Source organism: Scyliorhinus torazame, chromosome 5, assembly GCF_047496885.1.
Source record: "Scyliorhinus torazame isolate Kashiwa2021f chromosome 5, sScyTor2.1, whole genome shotgun sequence".
Classification (NCBI taxonomy): domain Eukaryota; kingdom Metazoa; phylum Chordata; class Chondrichthyes; order Carcharhiniformes; family Scyliorhinidae; genus Scyliorhinus; species Scyliorhinus torazame.
Window position 1 is genome coordinate 109946579 of NC_092711.1, and position 27131 is coordinate 109973709.

The 27131-nt window shown below is 48.1% G+C and overlaps 1 long non-coding RNA gene and 1 other non-coding gene across 2 annotated transcripts in view; both read right to left on the minus strand.

The window, feature by feature from the left end:
- Positions 1 to 1371: 1371 nt before the first annotated feature.
- LOC140419412 (uncharacterized) overlaps positions 1372 to 27131 on the minus strand; it is a 113963-nt gene continuing 88203 nt past the window's right edge. The window contains exon 2 of the long non-coding RNA XR_011945767.1: positions 1372 to 2718. This is a non-coding gene — a long non-coding RNA (uncharacterized lncRNA). The remainder of the gene's footprint in view (positions 2719 to 27131) is intronic.
- trnak-cuu (transfer RNA lysine (anticodon CUU)) lies at positions 8925 to 8997 on the minus strand. The gene has a single exon. It is a non-coding gene; the product is annotated as a tRNA-Lys (tRNA).

The window sequence follows — 27131 nt, forward strand, 5'->3', positions numbered from 1 at the left end:
AATTAACTTTTCCTCAAAGAGGGTTATTAGAAAATAGGAGATTTAAAGTTAGTCAGGGCCAATCAGAGAGAGAGAAAGTGGGAGATAGAGAGAGAAAGGATTGAGTCTCCATAAATGAGATGTTGGAGGAGAGGTTCAGTGTGTTCGATGCTTCTTCAGAGAGAGAAATTAAGGAAGTTTAGGTGCTCTCTGAAATAGAAAGGTTAAAGGAGTGAGTGTCTGAGAGAAAGATAGAGAGAGGTGGGAGGTATGTGAAAAGAGTGTGAGAGCGGAGAGAGGTTAAGTGAGAATCTGAGAGAGAACAGAGATGTTCAGTGAATGAGAGACAGTAGAGCAGGTTCACATACCCGAGCATCACTGAAAATGATCAGAATAAGGAGACCACTCAGAAAACGGCCAACAGGAATCTTCAGCTGAACACATCACTCATTCTTAAAGGGACAGTCCGGGCTCTGACACTGTTCAGCTCCCAGTTAAAGGGGCAGGCACAGCGTCGCCCTTTTCTCTGGTATGTTTATGATTGTTAAAGGCTGGTAGGAGTGAGACTCATTTAAAAGGGCAGAATGTGGGAAGCATACAAGTCCAAAGATGTGCAGGTTAGGTGGATTGGCCTAACCTTAAATTGCCCTCAGTGTCCAAAAAGGTGCATTGGGGTTGCTGGGTTACGGGGATGGGGTAGAGGTGTGGGCTTAAGTAGGGTGTTCTTTCCAAGAGTCGATGCAGACTCGATGGGCTGAATGGCATCCTTCTGCACTGTAAATTCTATGATTCTATGAAAACTGGGAATCCTTGGACACAAGCCGCAGCTCCTTCTTTATCTGGGAATCAAACTGTTGTATAATTGTCCCAGCAGTTACCAGGCTCCTGTGAGCTGCTCCAGCTGCTATTTTAATGCAGACTTCAACCAATCTATTTTAAGTAGGTTTCTATTCAATTCATTGTGACTGCCACACAAACACATTTTCAGTCTGGAAACATAAACCAGCTGCTTTACATTCCATCAGGAACATCCCAGTTTTACACCGATCTCTGATTTGACAGCACGTTTCCTGCATTTACCATTGTTCTTCCTGACTCTAAACACAGTTGTAAAGGAGCTTCTGTTCCGTGTCTAGGAGCCCTGAGATATGGAAGAGAGTGATTGGGACACATTTCTTACACACCTCAGGATTAACCCACACGGGTATTTTGCTGACAGTGAAGAGAGATGAGAAAGACCAAAGTGTTGTTTGTCCCTCTCAGTGTGACCCTGAAGGACTGTGTCCAGGCTCAAGTTCTGTTCCTGCCGTGTGATTCTCCCCCAGATTGTCCTTTCTGAGCTCCAGACCAGTGATGTTCAGCACTCAGGTGGGAAAGACAAAAGTCTGTAACAACGTTTCAAACACATTTATTCAGAATAATAAACCTCATCAGCAGATTAAGACAGTCAGAGTGAACATTATTCAGTCCTGGACATGATTACCAGCATCAATCAGGGTATAATCTAAACCTTGTAGTTGCTTGTGAACTCGCTGATGTGTTAGCAGGTGGGATGAGTGAGTAAACCCCTTTCCACAGACATTGCAGTTGAATGGCCCCTCCCCAGTGTGAACTCTCTGGTGATTCAATAGGCTGGATGAACGAGTGAATCCCTTCCCACACACTGAGCAAGTGAACGGCCTCTCCTCACTGTGAACCTGCTGATATGTCAGAAGATTGTATGAACGTGTGAATCCCTTCCCACATTCAGAGCAGGTGAACGGTCTATTCCCTGTATGAAGTTGCTGGTGTATCAGAAGGTTGGATGAATTAATGAATCCTTTCCCACAGTCAGAGCAGGTGAATGGCCTCTCCCCAGTGTGAATTCTCTTGTGGTTCAGTAGGGCAGGTGGATGGCTGAATCCTTTCCCACACACAGAGCAGGTGAATGGTCTCTCCCCAGTGTGAGCATATTGGTGTGTTAGTAAATTCTTTTTGTTTTTAAAGCTCTTCTCACAGTCAGGACAGTTTAAAAAATTGTTATCAGAGTGAACAAGTTGATGTGTCTGCAGGTGGGATGACTGAATGAATCCTTTCCCAGACAGGGAGCAGGAGAACGTTCTCTCTCCAGTGTTAATACGTTGATGTGTCAGCAGATCCTTTTTACATTTAAAACTCTTCTCACAGTCAGGACATATAAACGGTCTCTTATCAGTGTGAACAAGTTGGTGAATCCCTTCCCACAAACAGGGCAGGTGAATGACCTTTCCTCAGTGTTAACTCGCTGGTGTGTCAGACGTTTGTATGAATGGGTGAATCACTTCCCACAAATGGAGCAGATGAACGGTCTCTCCCCAGTGTGACTACGACAATGAACTTCCAGTTGTGATGGGTAACTGAATCCCTTCCCACAGTCCACACATTTCCAGTTTCTCCATGGTGAGGGGTCTTTATGTCTCTCCCGGTTGAAGCTTTGTCCACACACAAACAAGTGTTTAATTTCTCCCTGCAGTGAATGATGTGATACTTTTTTTGAGGCTGTGTAACTGGTTAAAACTCTCTCCACAGTCAGCGGACTAGAAAACTCTCATTGGGGGTGGGTCATGGTGCTTTTGCAGTCACACTGCTGAAACAGAACAAACACTTCTTCCAAATTCAAAGACTGAAGATATTGAGCTCTTAATGAATTGAGTGACTGTCAGATTTTGATGTGATGTTTGGTTTGAGTTTTCTGTCGGCCAATCCTTCACTTCGAATATCCTGTAAAAGGAGTTTACAAAAGTCATCCCTGTCAATTCAGGGTAGAAATTCTGAACAGACAATTCTAGTTTCTCTGGAACATTTTTCCCTCTCTTGTTCCCCCAAAGCTGTAAATCCCCGTCCCACACACTCTCCCTCCTCCCTGGGCTGAAATCCAAACCCATCTCATCATCTGCACAATTTCATTCCTCCACTCCCAGTTTTCTGCCTCCCTCACCCTAACTTGAAGGTGATCTATGGAGGAGTTGTTGTCAAGTGACACTTAAACCTGAAACACTTCTTCAGTGTTTCCCTCCCTACCCCCTTCTCTAACCAAAAAAAAAAGCAACCGCTGTAAAGATCAAGACTTCTACCTCTAGTCGAGGTAGAAGTAGAAAGCAGTTGAACCGTGATGTCACAGCCTGCAGGTAAAGGATTGGCTGGTGACTGGTAAGTAGTTTTTATTTTATTTTCCCTCAGGTGTTATCGTGCAGAGGTTGCTGAGTGAGTGCTTGTTGAGAAGGGGAGTGAATAAGAAGTAAGCTCTTTCATTCTTTTTCTTTTTTTTTCTGGAGGGGATGGCAGTGAAGGTAGTGCAATGTTCCTCCTGCAGAATGTTTGAGGTGAGGGATGCCGTCAGTGTCCGTGCTGATTTCATCTGTGGGAAGTGCACCCATCTCCAGCTCCTCAGGGACCGCGTTAGAGAACTGGAGATCGAGCTGGATGAACTTCGGATCATTCAGGAGGCAGAGGTCGCCATAGATAGAAGCTTCAGGGATGTAGTTACTCCGAAGAATAAAGATAGATGGGTGATGGTGAAAGGGGCTGGGAGGAAGCAGTCAGTACAGGGAACCCCTGTGGTCGTTCCCCTTAGTAACAAGTATACCGCTTTGGATACTGTTGGGTGGTGGGGGGGGGGGGGGGGGTCTTACCAGGGCTAAGCCATGGGGTACAGGTCTCTGGCACAGAGTCTGTCCCTGTTGCTCAGAAGGGAAGGGGGGGAGAGGAGTAGAGCATTGGTCATTGGAGACTCCATAGTTAGGGGGATAGATAGGGGATTCAGTGGGAACGCGAGAGACTCGCGGTTGGTGTGTTGCCTCCCAGGTGCCAGGGTGCGTGATGTCTCAGATCGTGTTTTCGGGGTCCTTAAGGGGGAGGGGGAGCAGCCCCAAGTCGGGGTCCACATAGGTACCAACAACATAGGTAGGAAAAGGGATAGGGATATAAGTCAGGAATTCAGGGAGCTAGGGTGGAAACTTAGATCTAGGACAAACAGAGTTATTATCTCTGGGTTGTTACCCGTGCCACGTGATAGCTAGATGAGGAATAGGGAGAGAGAGGAGTTGAACACGTGGCTACAGGGATGGTGCAGGAGGGAGGGTTTCAGATTTCTGGATAATTGGGGCTCATTCTGGGGTCGGTAGGACCTCTACAAACGGGTTGGTCTACACCTGGACCAGAGGGGTACCAATATCCTGGGGGGGGGGGAATTTGCTAATGCCCTTCGGGAGGGTTTAAACTAATTCAGCAGAGGCTTGGGAACCTGAATTGTAGCTCCAGTATACAGGAGGTTGAGAGTAGTGATGTCATGAGTAAGGTTTCAAAGTTGCAGGAGTGTACCGGCAGGCAGGAAGGTGGTTTAAAGTGTGTCTTCCTCAATGCCAGGAGTATCCAGAATAAGGTGGGTGAACTTGCGGCATGGGTTGGTACCTGGGACTTCGATGTTGTGGCCATTTCGGAGACATGGATAGAGCAGGGACAGGAATGGTTGTTGCAGGTGCCGGGGTTTAGCTATTTCAGTAAGCTGAGGGAAGGCGGTAACAGAGGGGGAGGGGTGGCATTCTTAGTCAAGGACAGTATTACGGTGGCAGAAAGGACGTTTGATGAGGACTCGTCTACTGAGGTAGTATGGGCTGAGGTTAGAAACAGGAAAGGAGAGGTCACCCTGTTAGGGGTTTTCTATAGGCCTCCGAAAAGTTCCAGAGATGTAGAGGAAAGGATTGCAAAGATGATTCTGGATAGGAGCGAAAGCAACAGGGTAGTTGTTATGAGGGACTTTAACTTTCCAAATATTGACTGGAAACGCTATAGTTCGAGTACATTAGATGGGTCCGTTTTTGTCCAATGTGTGCAGGAGGGTTTCCTGACACAGTATGTAGATAGGCCAACGAGAGGTGAGGCCATATTGGATTTGGTACTGGGTAATGAACCAGGACAGGTGTTAGATTTGGAGGTAGGTGAGCACTTTGGTGATAGTGACCACAATTCGATTACGTTTACTTTAGTGATAGAAAGGGATAGGTATATACCGCAGGGCAAGAGTTATATCTGGGGGAAAGGCAATTATGATGCGATGAGGCATGACTTAGGATGCATCGGATGGAGAGGAAAACTGCAGGGGATGGGCACAATGGAAATGTGGAGCTTGTTCAAGGAACAGCTACTGCGTGTCCTTGATAAGTATGTACCTGTCAGGCAGGGAGGAAGTGGTCGAGCAAGGGAACCATGGTTTACTAAAGCAGTCAAAACACTTGTCAAGAGGAAGAAGGAGGCTTATGTAAAGATGAGACATGAAGGTTCAGTTAGGCCGCTCGAGAGTTACAAGTTAGCTAGAAAGGACCTAAAGAGAGAGCTAAGAAGAGCCAGGAGGGGACATGAGAAGTCTTTGGCAGGTAGGATCAAGGATAACCCTAAAACTTTCTATAGATATGTCAGGAATAAACAAATGACTAGGGTAAGAGTAGGGCCAGTCAAGGACAGTCGTGGGAAGTTGTGCTTGGAGTCCGAGGAGATAGGAGAGGTGCTAAATGAATTTTTTTCATCGGTATTCTCACAGGAAAAAGACAATGTTGTCGAGGAGAATACTGAGATTCAGGCTACTAGACTAGAAGGGCTTGAGGTTCATAAGGAGGAGGTGTTAGCAATTCTGGAAAGTGTGAAAATAGATAAGTCCCCTGGGCCGGATGGGATTTATCCTAGGATTCTCTGGGAAGCTAGGGAGGAGATTGCTGAGCCTTTGGCTTTGATCTTTAAGTCATCTTTGTCTACAGGAATAGTGCCAGAAGACTGGAGGATAGCTAATGTTGTCCCCTTGTTCAAGAAGGGGAGTAGAGACAACCCCGGTAATTATAGACCAGTGAGCCTTACATCTGTTGTGGGCAAAATCTTGGAAAGGTTTATAAGAGATACGATGTATAATCATCTGTAAAGGAATAATTTGATTAGAGATAGTCAACACGGTTTTGTGAAGGGTAGGTCGTGCCTCACAAACTGTCTTGAGTTCTTTGAGAAGGTGACCAAACAGGTGGATGAGGGTAAAGCATTTGATGTGGTGTATATGGATTTCAGTAAAGCATTTGATAAGGTTCCCTGCGGTAGGCTACTGCAGAAAATACGGAGGCATGGGATTCAGGGTGATTTAGCAGTTTGGATCAGAAATTGGCTAGATGGAAGAAGACAAAGAGTGGTGGTTGATGGGAAATGTTCAGACTGGAGTCCAGTTACTAGTGGTGTACCAGAAGGATCTGCTTTGGGGCCACTGCTGTTTGTCATTTTTATAAATGACCTGGAGGAGGGCGAAGAAGGATGGGTGAGTAAATTTGCAGATGGCACTAAAGTCGGCGGAGTGGTGGACAGTGCGGAAGGATGTTACAAGTTACAGAGGGACATAGATAAGCTGCAGCGCTGGGCTGAGAGGTGGCAAATGGAGTTTAATGCAGAAAAGTATTAGGTGATTCATTTTGGAAGGAATAACAGGAAGACAGAGTACTGGGCTAATGGTAAGATTCTTGGCAGTGTGGATGAGCAGAGAGATCGCGGTGTCCATGTACATAGATCCCTGAAAGTTGCCACCCAGGTTGAGAGGGTTGTTAAGAATGCATACGGTGTGTTAGCATTTATTGGTAGAGGGATTCAGTTTTGGAGCCATGATGTGGAAGCATTGGAAAGGGTGCAGAGGAGATTTACCAGAATGTTGCCTGGTATGGAGGGAAGATCTTATGAGGAAAGGCTGAGGGACTTGAGGCTGTTTTCGTTAGAGAGGTTAAGAGGTGACAAGATTGAGGCATACAAGATGATCAGAGGATTGGATAGGGTGGACAGTATGAGCGTTTTTCCTCGGATGGTGATGTCTCGCACAAGGGGACATAGCTTTAAATTGAGGGGAGATAGATATAAGACAGATGTCAGAGGTAGGTTCTTTACTCAGAGAGTAGTAAGGGTGTGGAATGCCCTGCCTGCAACAGTACTGGACTCGCCAACACTAAGGGCATTCAAATGATCATTGGATAGACATATGGAAGATAGCCGAATAGTATAGATGGGCTTTAGAGTGGTTTCACAGGTCGGCGCAACATCGAGGGCCGTAGGACCTGTACTGCGCTGTAATGTTCTATGTTCTCCTCTGCCTGGGTTCAGTTCTGCAGCTCCTATCTGCAGACTGACAATAAAACCAATGGGTCTTATTGGGGTGTTTGGGTTCTCCCCATTGTCCCCGCTCGCAGCGGCCCTCATTCAGCCTCTGGGAGCCGCATTCACTCTCACTGCGGCTGCGCTCAGCCAGGAGCAGCACCGCGCATGCTTCGCACAGAGAGGCGACTTCCGGGGGCGGGACATTCGGACGTCTGCGCGTTATGGCTCCTGTGATGGAGATAGGGCGTATTCATCCGCGCCTGGCATTCCGGGTAGTCTTATCCGCCATTATTCCATTACGTTCCTCATGGTGATAAATTGGTTCCGGCACTTTTGATACAGTTCGGTGTTTGCACCGAATGGGGCGGCCGCATCGGTGTTCTTCTCTCTGATTGGCCCCTGTTAACGGCTGTCATCTGTTCAGGAGGCGATATGCAGCAGGACGCCTGCGCGGCCGCCATCTTTCTCAAGTGCAGCAGGGCGCATGTGCGGCCGCCATCTTTCTCAAGTGCAGCAGGGCGCATGTGCGGCCGCCATCTTTCTCAAGTGCAGCAGGGCGCATGTGCGGCCGTCGTTGACCCGGAAGCCGGAAGAGAGAATCTTGTGAAATTCCTTTGGAAACTCCTTTCGAAATAGGAGGATTTACTGACGGGAATTTCAAACCAAACATCACATCATCCTCTGACTGAGTTACTCGATTCATCAGGACCTGAAAATCATTGGGCGGTAAAATGGTTTGTCTGAGGGCAAAGATTTCAGATATCAAAGTGACTGGGAAAATTTAAATGACCATTCCAGGTTAAATTTGAGACTAATTACACCGATCTCATTGGGGAAGTTAAATAATTTGCTGTTGTACTCTTATGTATGCAGGTACATTTTAAAATTACCGCATTAGCATACTTGGCAGGTCAACTGGGCAAACTGCTGACCTTTTTCGTAGTGAGAGTTACTATCCGGGATTTTGTTAAAGTTTGTTGTTTCTGTTGCATTTCACTCCGCTCATCGTGGCTACAAAGTAGGTATTCAGCCTAATCCCAATTTCCAGATTGTGGTCTGTAGCTTTTTAAGTTACATCAATTCAAATGTCTATCTGAATACTTTAAAAATGTTATGAGGGTTTCTGCCATCATTTCAGGCAGCATGACATAGATCCTCACCACCCTCTAAACCGCCTAGTCCTTCCCTAAATCTCTGCCCCCTTTTATATGTATCTCTCAACCAAAGGGAATAGGACCTTCCTATCCAATCTATTTAGATCCTCTGAATTTTTAAAAAATAGAAATTTATATTTTTCTCCAATTAAGGGGCAATTTAATTTTGCCAAGCCATCTAACCTGCACATATTTGGGTTGTGGGGGTGAAACCCACACAGAAAATGGGAGAATGTGTAAACTCCTTACAGACTGTGACCCAGGGCCAGGATCGAACCCGTGTCCCCAGCACGCAGGCACACAACCACTGTGCCACCATGAAACTCCAGAATTTTATACATTTAGAATAATCTTTACTATTGTCACAAGTAGGCTTACATTAACACTGCAATGAAGTTACTGTGAAAATCCCCGTAATCACATTCAGGCACACCGAGGGAGAATTCAGAATGTCCAATTCACCTAACAAGCATGTCTTTCGGGACTTGTGGGAGGAAACCCATACAGACACTGGGAGAACCTGTAGACTCTACGCAGACAGTGTCCCAAGTGGGAATTGAACCCTGGGACCCTGTCGCTGTGAAGCAACAGTGCTAACCACTGTGCTACCGTGCTGCCCATAAAACAGTCCAGCTCAATGTTCTCAGATTAAAGAAGCTGAAGCGCCCAACATGGGTCTTGAACCCACGGCCCTGGGATTAAGACTCCCATGCTCTACCGACTGAGCTAGCCAGGCTGCTTTTCACAATTTCATTTTGGTCTCCCCTCCGTCTTTTCTGTTCCAAAGAAAACAGCCCCAGTTTTCCTCTGAGCAAACATTTTCAATTTCTGGTCAATGTTCTTAAATCCCCTCTATACTCTCTCTGGTGCAATCTTCCTGTGCACAGGAATCTAGCTCTGGCCTAACTAGTCCAGTCCTGCCATTTACCATGTAATCCTTTGCCTTGTTTTCCCTCCAGTTTTCTTCCTCACTATCACCAATGTTTAATCATTTTTGTGTCACATGTAAACTTCTTATTCATGTTCCTACATTTACTTTCAAATCAATGATGTAAACCAGGAGTGAAGGGCCCAGTACTGATTCCTTTGAAACCGGCACTGGAAACAGCCCTTTGATTTTCTCTATTCTTTATGGGATGTGAGTGTCACGGGCAAACCAGCTTGGTTGCCCATTCCTAATTGTCCTTAAACTTGAGTGGCTTGCTAGGAAATTCAGAATTAACCACATTTCAGTGAGTTAGCTGGATCAGGTAACGCAGGTACAGACTTGATGGGCCGAATGGTCTCCTTCTGCACTGTAGATTCTATGATTAATTCCGACCTTGGGTCACTGTCTCTGTGGCGTTTTCCTGCGTCTGCGTAGATTTCCTTTCCGGGTGCTCTGGTTTCCTCCCACAGTCCAAGAATGTGCAGATTAGGTGTATTGGCTGTGCTAAATTGTCCCTGGGAGGTGTTACGGGGATAGGGTGGGGAATTTGCCAAGGTAGGGTGCTCTTTCAGAGGGTTGCTATGGACTCGATGGGCCGAATGGCCTCCTTATGCACTATGGGGATTCTATGATTCTACATTGGATCCAATGATGTGTTCACTCACACACTGCAGCCTGACTTATTATTGGAACAGACAATGTGTTTGTTACTCTCAAAGTGAGAGAATCCTTTGCTGTTTATCCTCTGGGCCCCATCTCCACTATTAGTGTCTAATTGTCCTACTGAGACTCTCACTGTTATTATTGGACATTCAGTGCACAGTCTGAGCCTGTGGCCGCTCTCACCATCTGTAACCGTCATAATGTCTGGGTGATTGACGGCAGCTCCAGACCAATAGGAGGTGGAGGGGCAGGATTGGAGAACCGACCGAGAGCGGCTAGTCCTCCAACCAATCGGAGTGAATGAGGGGTGGGGCCCGTTATGATTGAAGCATGCGCTGTGTGGGTAATGAAGATGCAGAAGGGCTGTGTCTTCAGATCCGAAATCGTGAGGGGCAGGGTGGGGGGCGGCGGGCATGAGCGATCATCCTGGACCAGGGAGCAGGAGGAGAGAATGTTGTGAATTTCTATCCTGGACTGACAGTGATTAATTTTGGAAATTCCTTTTACAGGGGATTAGTAGGGGAGGGTTTATACTCGGCAAATTCAAACCGGGAGAAATATTTATCTTTCCCGAATTTTATTTCTGGACTGACAGTGATGCCTTTGTAATCTTCTTTCACAGGGACTTAGCTAGGGTTTTGCAGACAGGAAATTCACAACCAATCCTCACATCAATTCTGACAGCACCATTCACGTTATCAGGACCTGGAGATTATCGACCTTTGTGTGTAAGCATTGAATTCCATATCATTATCACTCACTGTGTAAAATTTCTTCCTCATATCCTCCCTGTAGATCTTGCTCACAACCTTAAATCTGTGTCCCATAATTCTTTTACAATCTACTGATGGGAACAGATTGATTTATCTTGTTTCCGGGTTTGCTGTTATCGCTTCCGGTGCCTGGGTCATGCCAGATGGTCCGTCCAGATTCCACTCCGTTATTGTGTATTTATAGCGGTTGAATGGACTTGGACCAGTCCATTTCCAGTTCCAGTACACAAGTGAAGTCTCCGCCAAGCATTGATTGACGTGTATCCAGGTCTGGGATGGATCCCAACCATTTTTTTTTTTTAACAAATGCCAGATCGGCCCAGTTAGGGACTTAGCCATTCACTAGCACCCAATGACCCACTGCCCACCACGTAACTCTCATTAGTGTCCTCAATGATCCCAGTGACCGAAAGAGGAATCTTTATTGATTAGAATTGCAGCAGCTCGAGCCCTTCGTCAAAGCCCGAGTGAAACACTTGGCTCACCCCTCCGCAGTCTGGTCTGATCTCTAACCCGCAAGTGAGTCTCCTGCAAGAACACCACACCAGCATTTTGATTCTTTAGGTGAGCGAAAACCCTTGACCTTCACTGGTCCACTCAATCCCCTTGCGTTCCAGGTGACCAGCTGAATCAAGGGTCTCTGCACCAGCCCCCATCACGGAATCAGCCATTTCCACCGTGAGGGTCTATCCAGAAAATCTTCAAAAAGTACAGGCCAAGGGTCCACCCAAGATGACCGCCACACACACATATCCTCAGAGTGAAAAAAAAACAGTTTTATAGTCATCATCAGCAAAGTAACCCCCCTCCCCCATTTTTCACCAACGTCCCACCGAGACACACAAATCTAACCCCCCCCCCTCCCCGGGCTGAGCTTGTCGAACCAGCCAAAACTGGTTCACCGGCTGCAGCCCCCCCCCCCCCCCCCCCCTCCATCTCACTCCCATTCACCAGCTGACTGCTGGCAGGGCAGCTCCTCTCAGGACACCAAGAAAATAAAAACAACAATGTTGCCCACTCGAGAATAAAATGTGCCGTCACCCCCCACCCCTCCCCATAGATCTACGTTGTGCTTTGTAAAGAAAATCTCTCTTCATCTCCACACAGAAAAACAATCTATCAGAAAATGTCAAAACTATAGACAGGATATCACAACACCCATCCCACCCCACAGGGAACGTAGATCTTGTCCAATGCAGATAACTGGACCCAGTCCATGCTTTACAATAAAGGCATTCGCCTCCTCCAGTGTCTCGAAATGGAATTCTTTGGACTCATTTGTCACCTGCAGCTTTGCCGGGTATACCACCCCGAATCAAACTCCTTTCTTACACCGAGCAGCCTGAACCTTATTAAAGGCTGCTCGCTTCCTCACCAGCTCGGCTCCCACATCCTGGTAAATCCTCACTCGGATAACTGAGTGAATCCCTTCCCACACTCAGAACAGCTGAATGGTCTGTCGCTGGTGTGATTGAGGTGATGAATTTCCAGCTCACATGGGGACTTGAATCCCTTCCCACTGTCCCCACATGAAAAATGAAATGAAAATCGCTTATTGTCACAAGTAGGCTTCAAATGAAGTTACTGTGAGAAACCCCTAGTCGCCACATTCCGGCGCCTGTTCAGGAGGCTGGTACGGGAATTGAACCGTGCTGCTGGCCTGCCATGGTCTGCTTTAAAAGGCAGCTATTTAGCCCTGTGCTAAACCAGCTCCTGTTTCCACGGTTTCAGCATGCTGTTGGTGTCCTTGTCCCTCTCCACGTTTGATGATCAGTTGAATAATCAACTTTATTAGTGTCACAAATAGGCTTACATTAACACTGCAATGATGACTGAGAAAATCCCTTAGTCGCCACACTCCGGTGTCTGTTCGGGTACTCAGAGGGAGAATTCAGAATGTCCAAATCACCAAACAAGCACGTTTTTGGGGACTTGTGGGAGGAAACAGGAACACCCGGAGGAAACCTACACAGACACGGGGAGATCGTGCAGACTCTGCACAGACAATGACCCAAGCCGGGAATCGAACCCAGGTCCGTGGTGCTGTGAATCGACAAAGCTACCCACTGTGCTATCGTGGTGCCCTTGTCTCCACAGAAGCATGAGTGGGTCTCTCTCCGCTCTGGTTTGATGTTTCAGATTATCCAGTACCGATGACAACTCAGGATTCAGGCGGTAGGGTGGAAATCCTCAGCCGGTCAAATTCGGTCGGGTGAGGCATGAGGGAGGGATGGAGCCGGCGGATGGGTCAGTCGGCTTCATAAACACTCCGTGTAGCCCGAAGCCCCGAATACGAAGCTAGGATACAGCAGTTGAACTGGCGAAAGCTGCTCGTCTTTTCCCCGAGACAGGCCTGAGTGGACGAAGTGTGGGGCCGGGTGAATGCGGAGGGAGCGATAGCCCCGGCTTAGCTCCACCTCCCATTCACTCTGATTGGCTGGAGGACCAGCCGCTCATATTTGGTCTTCCAGGCCCGTCGCCTCTTCCTATTGGTCTGAACCTGCTGTCAATCAGTCCCCGGGCATTGTGAGCTGGAGCAAACCCTTCACAATCATTGTCAGCTCCCTGGTTTGCAGCTGCGGGGCTTCTCCCTCCCTCCCGGGAACAGGCCCAGGTTAATGGGCACCATCCTGCTTCAGCCACTGGAGGCTGATTCACATCAGAGGATGGGGGAGGGGGACAAGAAATAAGAGCTTACACTTTGCACTCAAATCAATGAGGACTCTGATCTCTGGCAAGGAAGGAAACCCTGGCAGGTGGGCGGGGAGGATTCACAAACCCGCAGTGGAGGCCCCAAACCCCCAATAAGACCCATTGGTTTTATTGTCAGTCTGCAGACAAGAGCTGGAGAACTGAACCCAGGCAGAGGAGAGGGAGGGAGAAAACTGGGAGTGGAGGAAAGAAATGGTGAGATGGGTTTGGATTTCAGCCCAAGGAGGAGGGAGAGTGTGTGGGACGGGGATTTACAGCTTTGGGGGAACAAGAGAGGAAAAAATGTTCCAGAGAAACTAGAATTGCCTGTTCAGAATTTCTATCCTGGACTGACAGTGGTAGCTTTTGTAAACTCCTTTCACAGGGGGCTAGAACTGGAGAATTTGCACAGAACAAACTGAACCCAACAGAAAGGTTTGTCTCTTTGCGAATTCTATCCTGCATTGATAGTGATGACTTTTGTAACATGAGAGATTACAGCGATCAGGAAAGATTAAATGGAGTGGGGCCTTTTTTCTATCGACAACAACAAATTTAGCAGTGACCTGCTATAAATCTTTTAAATTATCAGTAGTTTGGAGAGGGGCGATGTGAGAGAATCCAAAACCAGGGACCATCAATAAACAACAAGTCATAAATACAAGATAGTTACGAATAAATCCAAGGGGGCAATACGGACAAATTTATTTATCACATGTTGAGAATATGCAACTCATTACCATGGAAAGGAGTTGAGGAAAGTGCTGAGATGTTTTCAAAAGGAAACGGGACAAGCACATGAGAGAAAATGGAATTGAAAATCAGCTGAAAGGCTGAGATTTGATAGGTGGGACAGTCGGAGATGTGTGCCGAGTATTGACAGCAGCAAAATCTGTGACAGAATGGCCTGTTTGTGTCTTATATATTCACAGTAATTCAATGTAATCTCCTTTTACAGAATATTTGCAGATGCAAACATCATGTTGAGATCTGACAGAGTCACTTGATTCATCAGGACCGGCCTTTCAACGTGGAAGGAGAAATGTTTGTCTGTTTTGTCTTTCGGAAAAAAATTCAAAAGTCACTGTGATTGGAAAAGCACCGAGACACAGACATCTAAGTCATTTTCCACAGTTAGCTGGAACTGAGCTTTAACCAATCACACAGCATGAAATTAAATTGCAGCATTTACATCAGGGAGACACCGTACTCAGGCTTCAACTGATGATCCAAGTTGGAGAGACATAAGGACATTCGGACCAAAGGAATCAAGAAGCAGCAATTGGACATTCAGCCCCGTGAGCCAGTTCCACCATTTAATAACTTCCCGGCTGATCTGATAGTGACCTCAAATCTGCATCCCACCTACACCTGATAACCTGTCAATAACCATGGAGAAACCGTGGCAATGTGGGGACTGTGGGATGGGATTCAATTACCCGTCTGAATTGGAAACTCATCGCCGCAGCCACACTGGGGAAAGGCCATTTACCTGCTCCGTGTGTGGGAAGGGATTCACTAAGCTATCCAACCTCATCACACACCAGCATGTTCATACTGACCAGAGACCGTTTAAATGTGCTGACTGTGAGAAGAGCTTTAAAAGCAGAAAGGATTTACTGATACATCAACGAACTCACACTGGGGAGAGGCCGTTCACCTGCTCCGTAGTGTGGGAAGGGATTCACTCTGTCACCCCACCTCCTGAAACACCAACTTGTTCATAATGATGAGAGACCGTTTAAATGTTCTGACTGTGAGAAGAGCTTTAAAAGCAGAAAGGATTTACTGATACACCAACGTACTCATACTGGGGAGAGGCCGTTCACCTGCTCCGTGTGTGGGAAGGGATCCACTCGGTCATCCGACCTCCTGAAACATCAACTTGTTCACACTGATCAGAGACCTTTTAAATGTTCTGACTGTGAAAAGAGCTTTAAAAGCAGAAAGAATTTACTGACACATCAACGCACTCACACTGGGGAGAGGCCATTCACCTGTCTGGAATGTGGGAAGGGTTTTAATGATTTGTCAAACCTCCGGACTCACCATCAGGTTCACTCTGACCAGAGACCATTTAAATGTGCTGACTGTGAGAAGAAGTATAAAAGCAGAAAGAATTTACTGATACATCAATGCACTCACACTGGGGAGAGACCATTCAGCTGCTCCGTGTGTGGGATGGGATTTACTCAGTCATCACTCCTCCTGAGCCATCAACTTGTTCATACTGATCAGAAACCTTTTAAATGTGCTGACTGTGTGAAGAGCTATAAAAGCAGAAAGAATTTACTGATCCATCAACGCACTCACACTGGGGAGAGGCCATTCACCTGCTCCGTGTGTGGGAAGAGATTCACATGTTCATCCCAGCTTCTGAGACACCAGCGAGTTCACACTGGACAGAGACCGTACACTTGCCCCGTATGTGACAAGAAATTCACTCAGTCATCCCACCTGACTTCACACCAACTTGTTCACACTGATCAGAAACCTTTTAAATGTTCTGACTGTGAAAAGAGATTTAAAAGTAAACCGAATCTGCTGAAACACCAGCGAGTTCACGCTGAAACAGAATCATAGCATTTACAGTGCAGAAGGAGGGCATTTGGCCCATCGAGTGCACCGGCCCTTGGAAAGAGCACCTTACTTAAGCCCATACCTCCAACCTAACCCATAACCCCACCTCAATTTTTGGACACTCAGGGTAATTTAGCATGGCCAATCCATCTAACCCGTGACAAATGTTGAATTCTGGTCTCAATAAAACTCGAGATGGATTTGTAGGCATAGTATTATTTATTTTAAACCAAATTGCAAGTCTGACTCGCTTCTCAGGGACACAGAACCAGTCTCCTGGACCCCTTGGAAACGAATGAGGAAGGATACAAAGGGATCTCTGCAAATACATTCAAATGGCATCAAGTTTCACAGACACGATTCCCATAGGTCATCCTATGCCCCTCCTGACCTGGCCATACATCCTAATTGGCTCACTTCTCATTCCTTAACCCTGGCCACTTGTTACCCAGCATCCTTTTCTCCTCCTCAACCAGACACACCTCCCCCTTCCTTACCATGCTTTCTGAAATCCTTTGTCTGTGAACTCACTAGAATTAGACCGGCCTACATCTACATTACTATAACTAATATATTTAAACTAACTATTTTATATCACATTTGTCACCCGCACATCTTTGGACTGTGGGGGGGAAACCGGAGCACCCGGAGGAAACCCACACAGACACTGGGACAACACGCAGACTCCGCACAGCCAGTGACCCAAGCCGGGAATAAAACCAGGGACCTTGGAGCTGTGAAGCAACAGTGCTAGCCACTGTGCTGCCGTGTCTCCCACACGTGGGAGCGGTACTGGGGCGAGGTTGTTCAACTGCTCCGTGCGTGGGAGGAGATTCATTCAGTCAAACAACCTAAACCGACATCAGCCAGCAAGTTCACAGGCAACAGCGGGGTTTGGATTCAGCTGTTGTTGCTGCTGTTAGTCACATCCAGGACTGAATGATGCCTTGACGTCTGATTCCAGTGAGGCGCCACAGTTTTCTGGTGTATATAATCAGTGATTTAGACTTAAATGCATACTCCAGGATTATACAAAAGTTGCTCATGTGTTTTAGACAATGAGGGAGAAAGCCATGGACTGGGTCAGGTGGACAGAAAAGTGGTAAATGAAAATTTAGATAATGAGCCATTGGGAACGCACTTCAGTTAACTCCCGATAAAAATAAGGTCACTTTAGGGGAATGGAAAAAACTGATTGGTGGGGAAGTTTAAAAAAAATAAATTCAGACCCAATTATTATTATTATTTTTCCAATCAAGTGGCAATTTAGCCTGGCCAATCCACCTAACCTGCACATCTTTGGGTTGTGGGGGTGAAACCCATGCAGACACGTGGAGAATGTGCGAACTCCACACGGACAGTGACCCAGGGCCGGGACTCAAACCCGGGTCCTCAGCGCTGTAGTCCCAGTGCGAACCACTGCTCCACGTGCTGCCTTAGCTACAAATAATTCTAATAACTTTATTGAACAGTTCTCAAATGGAAAGGCACTTGACCACATTAAAACTAAGGATCTGCAATAGACGTTTGATCTAGCAAGTCATATTTAGGGCAAGATTATAAACAGAGGGCATTCATTTAAAGTGATTAGAAAAATAAGCAATGCTGAGCAAGGCTAGGAGAGTGGGCAAAGTGGCAGATGGAATACAATGTGGAAAAGTGTGAGGTTATCCACTTTGGAAGGAGAAATGGAGGCATAGACTATTTTCTAAATGGGAAAATGCTGAGGAAATCACAAGCACAAAGGGACTTGGGAGACCTTGTTCAAGATTCTCTTCAGGTTAACGTGCAGGTGCACTGCAGCCTCACGGCACCGAGATCCCAGATTCGATCCCGGCTCTGGGTCACTGTCCATGTGGAGTTTGCACATTCTCCCCGTGTTTGCATGGGTTTCGCTCCCACAACCCAAAGATGTGCAGGGTAGGTGGATAGGGCACACTAAATTGCCCCTTAATTGGAAAAATGAATTGGGAACTCCAAATTTTTTTTTAAAATGTAAAAAAAAGGTTAACGTGCAGGTTCAGTCGGCAGTTAGGAAGGCAAATGCAATGTCTTCAAGTCAAGAGGGCTATAATACAAGACCAGGGATGTACTTCTGAGGTTATATAGGGGCTGGTTTAGCACACTGGGCTAAATCGCTGGCATTTAAAGCAGACCAAGGCAGGCCAGCAGCACGGTTCAATTTCTGTACCAGCCTCCCTGAACAGGCACGGAATGTGGTGACTAGGGGCTTTTCACAGTAACTTCATTTGAAGCCTACTTGTGACAATAAGCAATTTTCATTTTCATTTCATTTAAGGCCCTGATCAGACCTCATTTGGAGTATTTTGAGCAGTTTGGGGCCCCGTATCTAATGAAGGATGTGTTGGCCTTGGAAAGCGTCCAGAGGAGGTTTACAAGAATGATCCCTGGAATGAAGAGCTTGTCGTATGAGGAACGGTTGAGGACTCTGGGTCTGTACTCGTTGGAGTTTAGAAGGATATGGGGGAATCTTATTAAAACTTACGGGATACTGCGAGGCCCGGGTAGAGTGGACATGGAGAAGATGTATCCACTTGTAGGAAAAACTAGAAGCAGAGGACACAATCTCAGACTAAAGGGCGATCCTTCAAAACAAAGAACAAAGAAATGTACAGCACAGGAACAGGCCCTTCGGCCCTCCAAGCCCGTGCCGACCATACTGCCCGACGAAACTACAATCTTCTACACTTCCTGGGTCCGTATCCTTCTATTCCCATCCTATTCATATATTTGTCAAGATGCCCCTTAAATGTCCCTATCGTCCCTGCTTCCACTACCTCCTCCGGTAGTGAGTTCCAGGCACCCACTACCCTCTGCGTAAAAAACTTGCCTCGTACATCTACTCTAAACTTTGCCCCTCTCACCTTAAACCTATGCCCCCTAGTAATTGACCCCTCTACCCTGGGGAAAAGCCTCTGACTATCCACTCTGTCTATGCCCCTCATAATTTTGTATACCTCTATCAGGTCGCCCCTCAACCTCCTTCGTTCCAGTGAGAACAAACCGAGTTTATTCAATCGCTCCTCATAGCTTATGCCCTCCATACCAGGCAACATTCTGGTAAATCTCTTCTGCACCCTCTCTAAAGCCTCCACATCCTTCTGGTAGTGTGGCGACCAGAATTGAACACTATACTCCAAGTGTGGCCTAACTAAGGTTCTATACAGCTGCAACATGACTTGCCAATTCTTATACTCAATGCCCCGGCCAATGAAGGCAAGCATGCCGTATGCCTTCTTGACTACCTTCTCCACCTGTGTAGCCCCTTTCAGTGATCTGTGGACCTGTACTCCCAGATCTCTTTGACTTTCAATACTCTTGAGTGTTCTACCATTCACTGTATATTCCCTACCTGCATTAGCCCTTCCAAAATGCATTACCTCACATTTGTCCAGGTTAAACTCCATCTGCCATCTCTCCGCCCAAGTCTCCAGACAATCTAAATCCTGCTGTATCCTCAGACAGTCCTCATCGCTATCTGCAATTCCACCAACCTTTGTGTCGTCTGCAAACTTACTAATCAGACCAGTTACATTTTCCTCCAAATCATTTATATATACTACAAAGAGCAAAGGTCCCAGCACTGATCCCTGTGGAACACCACTGGTCACAGCCCTCCAATTAGAAAAGCATCCCTCCATTGCTACCCTCTGCCTTCTATGGCCCAGCCAGTTCTGTATCCACCTTGCCAGTTCACCCCTGATCCCGTGTGACTTCACCTTTTGTACTAGTCTACCATGAGGGACCTTGTCAAAGGCCTTACTGAAGTCCATATAGACAACATCTAGAAATAGAAATAGAAATAGAAATAGAAATAGAAAAATAGAAATAGAAATAGAAATAGAAAATACAGCACAGAACAGGCCCTTCAGCCCACGATGTTGTGCCGAACCTTTGTCCTAGATTAATCATAGATTATCATTGAATTTACAGTGCAGAAGGAGGCCATTCGGCCCTTTGAGTCTGCACCGGCTCTTGGAAAGAGCACCCTACCCAAACTCAACACCTTCACCCAACACCAAGGGCAATTTGGACATTAAGGGCAATTTATCATTGGCCAATTCACCTAACCTGCACATCTTTGGATTGTGGGAGGAAACCGGAGCACCCGGAGGAAACCCACGCAGACACGGGGAGGACGTGCAGACTCCGCACAGTCAGTGACCCAAGCCGGAATCGAACCTGGGACCCTGGAGCTGTGAAGCAATTGTGCTATCCACAATGCTACCGTGCTGCCCTTGAGAACAAATAAATCTACACTATATCATTTAACCGTAATCCATGTACCTATCCAACATCTACTGCCCTACCTGCATCAATCATCTTAGTGACCTCCTCGAAAAACTCTATCAAGTTAGTGAGACACGACCTCCCCTTCACAAAACCGTGCTGCCTCTCACTAATACGTCCATTTGCTTCCAAATGGGAGTAGATCCTGTCTCGAAGAATTCTCTCCAGTAATTTCCCTACCACTGAAGTAAGGCTCACCGGCCTGTAGTTCCCGGGATTATCCCTGCCACCCTTCTTAAACAGAGGAACAACATTGGCTATTCTCCAGTCCTCCGGGACATCCCCCGAAGACAGCGAGGATCCAAAGATTTCTGTCAAGGCCTCAGCAATTTCCTCTCCAGCCTCCTTCAGTATTCTGGGGTAGATCCCATCCGGCCCTGGGGACTTATCTACCTTAATATTTTTTAAGACACCCAACACCTCGTCTTTTTGGATCACAATGTGACCCAGGCTATCTACACCCCCTTCTCCAGACTCAACATCTACTAATTCCTTCTCTTTGGTGAATACTGATGCAAAGTATTCATTTAGTACCTCGCCCATTTCCTCTGGCTCCACACATAGATTCCCTTGCCTATCCTTCAGTGGGCCAACCCTTTCCCTGGCTACCCTCTTGCTTTTTATGTACGTGTAAAAAGCCTTGGGATTTTCCTTAACCCTATTTGCCAATGATTTTTCATGACCCCTTCTAGCCCTCCTGACTCCTTGCTTAAGTTCCTTCCTACTTTCCTTATATGCCACACAGGCTTCGTCTGTTCCCAGCCTTTTAGCCCTGACAAATGCCTCCTTTTTCTTTTTGACGAGGCCTACAATATCACTCGTCATCCAAGGTTCCCGAAAATTGCCGTATTTATCTTTCTTCCTCACAGGAACATGCCTGTCCTGTATTCCTTTCAACTGACACTTGAAAGCCTCCCACATGTCAGATGTTGATTTGCCCTCAAACATCAGCCCCCAATCTATGTTCTTCAGTTCCCGCCTAATATTGTTATAATTAGCCTTCCCCCAATTTAGCACATTCATCCTCGGACCACTCTTATCCTTGTCCACCAGTACTTTAAAACTTACTGAATTGTGGTCACTGTTACCGAAATGCTCCCCTACTGAAACATCTACCACCTGGCCGGGCTCATTCCCCAATACCAGGTCCAGTACCGCCCCTTCCCTAGTTGGACTGTTTACATATTGTTTTAAGAAGCCCTCCTGGATGCTCCTTACAAACTCTGCCCCGTCTAAGCCCCTGGCACTAAGTGAGTCCCAGTCAATATTGGGGAAGTTGAAGTCTCCCATCACCACAACCTTGTTGTTTTTACTCTTTTCCAAAATCTGTCTACCTATCTGCTCCTCTATCTCCCGCTGGCTGTTGGGAGGCCTGTAGTATACCCCCAACATTGTGACTGCACCCTTCTTATTCCTGATCTCTACCCATATAGCCTCACTGCCCTCTGAGGTGTCCTCTCGCTGTATAGCTGTGATACTCTCCCGAACAAGTAGCGCAACTCCGCCTCCCCTTTTACATCCCCCTCTATCCCGCCTGAAACATCTAAATCCTGGAACGTTTAGCTGCCAATCCTGCCCTTCCCTCAACCAGGTCTCTGTAATGGCAACAACATCATAGTTCCAAGTAGTAATCCAAGCTCTAAGTTCATCTGCCTTACCCGTAATGCTCCTTGCATTAAAACATATGCACTTCAGGCCACCAGACCCGCTGTGTTCAGCAACTTCTCCCCGTCTGCTCTGCCTCAGAGCCACACTGTCCCTATTCCCTAGTTCTCCCTCAATGCTCTCACCTTCTGACCTTTTGCTCCCGTGCCCACCCCCCTGCCATACTAGTTTAAACCCTCCCGTGTGACACTAGCAAACCTCGCGGCCAGGATATTTATGCCTCTCCGGTTTAGATGCAACCCGTCCATCTTATACAGGTCACACCTGCCCCGGAAGAGCTCCCAGTGGTCCAGATAACAGAAACCCTCCCTCCTACACCAGCTGTTTAGCCACGTGTTTGTCTGCTCTATCTTCCTATTTCTAGCCTCACTGGCACGTGGCACAGGGAGTAATCCCGAGATTACAACCCTCGAGGTCCTGTCTTTTAACTTTCTGCCTAGCTCCCTGAACTCCTGCTGCAGGACCTCATGCCCCTTCCTGCCTATGTCGTTAGTACCAATATGTACAACGACCTCTGCCTGTTTGCCCTCCCCCTTCTGGATTCCCTCTACCCATTCGTAGACATCCTGGACCCTGGCACCAGGGAGTCAACATACCATCCTGGAGTCTCTTTCACGTCCACAGAAGCGCCTATCTGTGCCCCTGACTATAGAGTCCCCTATTACTATTACTCTTCTGCGCTTTGACCCTCCCTTCTGAACATCAGAGCCAGCCGTGGTGCCACTGCTCTGGCTGCTGCTGTTTTCCCCTGATAGGCTATCCCCCCCGACAGTATCCAAAGGGGTATATCTGTTCGAGAGGGGGATAACCACAGGCGATTCCTGCACTGACTGCCTGCCCTTTCTGGTGGTCACCCATTTCTCTGCCTGCACCTTGGGTGTGACCACATTTACATAACTGCGATCTATGACGCTTTCCGCCACCTGCATGCTCCTAAGTGCATCCAATTGCTGCTCCAACCGAACCATGCGGTCTGTGAGGAGCTGCAGTTGGGTGCACTTTCTGCAGATGAAGCCATCCGGGACGCTGGAAGCCTCCCGGACCTGCCACATCTCACAGTCAGAGCACAGCACCCCTCTAACTGACATTGCGTCAATTAATTAAAATTAAAATTTGTCTTTTTTTTTTTTAATACTTTTTTTTTTTTAATTGCAAAGTTACTGTCAACTATCTGTTTCCTAGCACTAGATTTCTAATAGAAATGCGATAGCTAACTGTAATATTCTCCGATCTCTGGCTTAGATATCCTCTAAATTATAATTAAGTTATTATGTTTAATTAGTTCCCAAATACTCAAAAAAATTTAGGTTAGAATCCCAACCAGCCACTCAGGTCACAGCTTTTCTGTGATGTCACTTCAGTTTCCCCCCGACACACACAATTTGAAAAAAAGGTATAAAAGTAAAAATCACTTGCTTACCTTCTGAGATGTTCTCAGGTTCTCTCGCTGACAGAGACTGCTCCTCCACCTCCAATCCTTGACCTGCACAATGCTAATAATATAATAATATAATATGGCACTTACCTGACACCAATGGGTCTTATTATTAGGTTAGAGGAGGAGGGTGGGTGGGAGACACTACACGTGTAGTGTCTCGGGTTTCCTCTCCACCAGAATTTATTGGTTGGGGGGGGGGGGACTTGCCAGAGGTCGAACTTCCGGTTCCCGCCGAAATCCAAAGGGCTGCTCCTGTAAAGGTAAGTGGTTTTAAAGTCGCTACTCACCTCCCAGAGGGCCCCTGCGCACCGCTGCCGCCGAAATCCAAAGGGCTGCTCCTGTAAAGGTAAGTGGTTTTAAAGTCGCTACTCACCTCCCAGAGGGCCCCTGCGCACCGCTGCCGCCGAACTCCAAAGGGCTGCTCCTGTAAAGGTAAGTGGTTTTAAATACACTACTCACCTCCCAGAGGGCCCCTGCGCACCGCTGCCGCCGAAATCCAAAGGGCTGCTCCTGTAAAGGTAAGTGGTTTTAAAGTCGCTACTCACCTCCCAGAGGGCCCCTGCGCACCGCTGCCGCCGAAATCCAAAGGGCTGCTCCTGTAAAGGTAAGTGGTTTTAAATACACTACTCACCTCCCAGAGGGCCCCTGCGCACCGCTGCCGCCGAAATCCAAAGGGCTGCTCCTGTAAAGGTAAGTGGTTTTAAATACATTACTCACCTCCCAGAGGGCCCCTGCGCACCGCTGCCGCCGAAATCCAAAGGGCTGCTCCTGTAAAGGTAAGTGGTTTTAAAGTCGCTACTCACCTCCCAGAGGGCCCCTGCGCACCGCTGCCGCCGAAATCCAAAGGGCTGCTCCTGTAAAGGTAAGTGGTTTTAAATACACTACTCACCTCCCAGAGGGCCCCTGCGCACCGCTGCCGCCGAAATCCAAAGGGCTGCTCCTGTAAAGGTAAGTGGTTTTAAAGTCGCTACTCACCTCCCAGAAGGCCCCTGCGCACCGCTGCCGCTGAAATCCAAAGGGCTGCTCCTGTAAAGGTAAGAGCTTTTAAATACACTACTCACCTCCCAGAAGGCCCCTGCGCACCGCTGCCGCCGAACTCCAAAGGGCTGCTCCTGTAAAGGTAAGTGGCTTTAAAGTCGCTACTCACCTCCCAGAGGGCCCCTGCGCACCGCTGCCGCCGAAATCCAAAGGGCTGCTCCTGTAAAGGTAAGTGGTTTTAAATACACTACTCACCTCCCAGAGGGCCCCTGCGCACCGCTGCCGCCGAAATCCAAAGGGCTGCTCCTGTAAAGGTAAGTGGTTTTAAATACATTACTCACCTCCCAGAGGGCCCCTGCGCACCGCTGCCGCCGAAATCCAAAGGGCTGCTCCTGTAAAGGTAAGTGGTTTTAAAGTCGCTACTCACCTCCAAGAAGGCCCCTGCGCACCGCTGCCGCCGAACTCCAAAGGGCTGCTCCTGTAAAGGTAAGTGGTTTTAAATACACTACTCACCTCCCAGAGGGCCCCTGCGCACCGCTGCCGCCGAAATCCAAAGGGCTGCTCCTGTAAAGGTAAGTGGTTTTAAAGTCGCTACTCACCTCCCAGAGGGCCCCTGCGCACCGCTGCCGCCGAACTCCAAAGGGCTGCTCCTGTAAAGGTAAGTGGTTTTAAATACACTACTCACCTCCCAGAGGGCCCCTGCGCACCGCTGCCGCCGAAATCCAAAGGGCTGCTCCTGTAAAGGTAAGTGGTTTTAAAGTCGCTACTCACCTCCCAGAGGGCCCCTGCGCACCGCTGCCGCCGAAATCCAAAGGGCTGCTCCTGTAAAGGTGAGTGGTTTTAAAGTCGCTACTCACCTCCCAGAGGGCCCCTGCGCACCGCTGCCGCCGAAATCCAAAGGGCTGCTCCTGTAAAGGTAAGAGCTTTTAAATACACTACTCACCTCCCAGAAGGCCCCTGCGCACCGCTGCCGCCGAAATCCAAAGGGCTGCTCCTGTAAAGGTAAGTGGTTTTAAAGTCGCTACTCACCTCCCAGAGGGCCCCTGCGCACCGCTGCCGCCGAAATCCAAAGGGCTGCTCCTGTAAAGGTAAGTGGTTTTAAACTAACTACTCACCTCCCAGAAGGCCCCTGCGCACCGCTGCCGCCGAAATCCAAAGGGCTGCTCCTGTAAAGGTAAGTGGTTTTAAAGTCGCTACTCACCTCCCAGAGGGCCCCTGCGCACCGCTGCCGCCGAAATCCAAAGGGCTGCTCCTGTAAAGGTAAGTGGTTTTAAATACACTACTCACCTCCCAGAGGGCCCCTGCGCACCGCTGCCGCCGAAATCCAAAGGGCTGCTCCTGTAAAGGTAAGTGGTTTTAAATACATTACTCACCTCCCAGAGGGCCCCTGCGCACCGCTGCCGCCGAAATCCAAAGGGCTGCTCCTGTAAAGGTAAGTGGTTTTAAAGTCGCTACTCACCTCCCAGAGGGCCCCTGCGCACCGCTGCCGCCGAAATCCAAAGGGCTGCTCCTGTAAAGGTAAGTGGTTTTAAATACACTACTCACCTCCCAGAGGGCCCCTGCGCACCGCTGCCGCCGAAATCCAAAGGGCTGCTCCTGTAAAGGTAAGTGGTTTTAAAGTCGCTACTCACCTCCCAGAAGGCCCCTGCGCACCGCTGCCGCTGAAATCCAAAGGGCTGCTCCTGTAAAGGTAAGAGCTTTTAAATACACTACTCACCTCCCAGAAGGCCCCTGCGCACTGCTGCCGCCGAAATCCAAAGGGCTGCTCCTGTAAAGGTAAGTGGTTTTAAAGTCGCTACTCACCTCCCAGAGGGCCCCTGCGCACCGCTGCCGCCGAAATCCAAAGGGCTGCTCCTGTAAAGGTAAGAGCTTTTAAACTAACTACTCACCTCCCAGAAGGCCCCTGCGCACCGCTGCCGCCGAAATCCAAAGGGCTGCTCCTGTAAAGGTAAGTGGTTTTAAAGTCGCTACTCACCTCCCAGAGGGCCCCTGCGCACCGCTGCCGCCGAATACCAAAGGGCTGCTCCTGTAAAGGTAAGTGGTTTTAAAGTCGCTACTTAGCTCCCAGAGGGCCCCTGCGCACCGCTGCCGCCGAAATCCAAAGGGCTGCTCCTGTAAAGGTAAGTGGTTTTAAATACACTACTCACCTCCCAGAAGGCCCCTGCGCACCGCTGCCGCCGAAATCCAAAGGGCTGCTCCTGTAAAGGTAAGTGGTTTTAAATACACTACTCACCTCCCAGAGGGCCCCTGCGCACCGCTGCCGCCGAAATCCAAAGGGCTGCTCCTGTAAAGGTAAGTGGTTTTAAATACATTACTCACCTCCCAGAGGGCCCCTGCGCACCGCTGCCGCCGAAATCCAAAGGGCTGCTCCTGTAAAGGTAAGTGGTTTTAAAGTCGCTACTCACCTCCCAGAGGGCCCCTGTGCACCGCTGCCGCCGAAATCCAAAGGGCTGCTCCTGTAAAGGTAAGTGGTTTTAAAGTCGCTACTCACCTCCCAGAGGGCCCCTGCGCACCGCTGCCGCCGAATACCAAAGGGCTGCTCCTGTAAAGGTAAGTGGTTTTAAAGTCGCTACTTAGCTCCCAGAGGGCCCCTGCGCACCGCTGCCGCCGAAATCCAAAGGGCTGCTCCTGTAAAGGTAAGTGGTTTTAAATACACTACTCACCTCCCAGAAGGCCCCTGCGCACCGCTGCCGCCGAAATCCAAAGGGCTGCTCCTGTAAAGGTAAGTGGTTTTAAATACACTACTCACCTCCCAGAGGGCCCCTGCGCACCGCTGCCGCCGAAATCCAAAGGGCTGCTCCTGTAAAGGTAAGTGGTTTTAAATACATTACTCACCTCCCAGA